At 57.6% G+C, this 1,052-nt stretch overlaps 1 protein-coding gene across 1 annotated transcript in view; it reads right to left on the bottom strand.

The window, feature by feature from the left end:
• Window positions 1–864, bottom strand: part of A4GALT (alpha 1,4-galactosyltransferase (P blood group)) — a 22,145-nt gene extending 21,281 nt beyond the window's left edge. The window contains exon 1 of the transcript XR_002782460.1: window positions 9–864. The gene's annotated coding sequence lies outside the window, so the exon portion shown is untranslated. The remainder of the gene's footprint in view (window positions 1–8) is intronic.
• Window positions 865–1,052: the final 188 nt, after the last annotated feature.

Below are 1,052 nucleotides of genomic sequence, written 5' to 3'. Positions count from 1 at the left end.
TCTGACACCTAGCCAGGGCTCAGTCGATGGTGGCCTGCCCCCAACTCAGGGGGTTACCCTGGAGACTGGTAGGAGGGAACAAATGAAGCTGAGAGACAGCTGGAGGTTTGGGGGGACCTCTCTGGGCTCTGTGTTTACATCTGGGACAATGGCTTCTGCTGTTTCAAATCAAGCCTGTTCACAGAATGAGAAGACCACTTCCTGTTTCACTCTCCTGCACCCGTCTGCCCAGCTCCCCCGAACCCACTTTGCACAGGTGTAACATCCAGAAGGCTGTGTGCTTCTGTTGGGGTCTGCTCCTGGCAGACAAGAGTGTGTGCACAGGGGAGGGTGTGTGGTCACCAGCCCAGAAAGGAAACGAGCTCTCCTAGTCCTGTGACCAATCTCGCTTCCACTGGAAGCTCCTGGACCCACTGGGCTCTGTCCAGAGGGAAGGCAAACAGAGGCAGACAGGAGAGGAAGGGACGGTCACCAAGTTCCAGACAGGTGTTTTAAAAGTCTAGCCAAAAAAGGCAAATTTTGACAATAGATATCTATCTCCAAGGGATGCTCAGATGGAATCTCCCCCCACCCCCCAACACACACACACATTATTTCTTTCAAGCAACGTTTAGTGAGCACCCACGAAGTGCCAGGCTGGGCACTGGGCTTCAGGCAAGGACAGAAGAGGGAGGGAGACTACGAAGTTGTGGCCACACATGGGAAGGACCCTCTTAGGGGGGAGAGCATTCCAGAGAGCACGGCGGGACTGAGCTTGGGTGGCCAGGTCCAAGGTGTAGCTAACCACCCCACCCTCAGGGAGGGAGAACCAGGAAGGGTAGCAGCTGGGGACAGGGAAGGCCGGGGAGGGCAAAGGCTGTTTCCACACCTCGAGCTGCCCTTTCTTCCAGTCTGGCCACAGATCTGGGGGCAGTTACCTCAACTCACTCCGCTCTGGTCCCAACTCAGACCTTGGGGCGAGGGGGGGGTCCTGCATTCCTGCCACCCGGGGTGCCTGGACATCTGCGCCCGGGACCCCCATGGCTGGGTGGATTGGGAATGGCTGGCTGGGG

Source organism: Pteropus vampyrus, unplaced genomic scaffold, assembly GCF_000151845.1.
Source record: "Pteropus vampyrus isolate Shadow unplaced genomic scaffold, Pvam_2.0 Scaffold145, whole genome shotgun sequence".
NCBI classification, from domain to species: Eukaryota; Metazoa; Chordata; class Mammalia; order Chiroptera; family Pteropodidae; genus Pteropus; species Pteropus vampyrus.
This window is presented reverse-complemented; position numbering and strand designations above follow the sequence as displayed.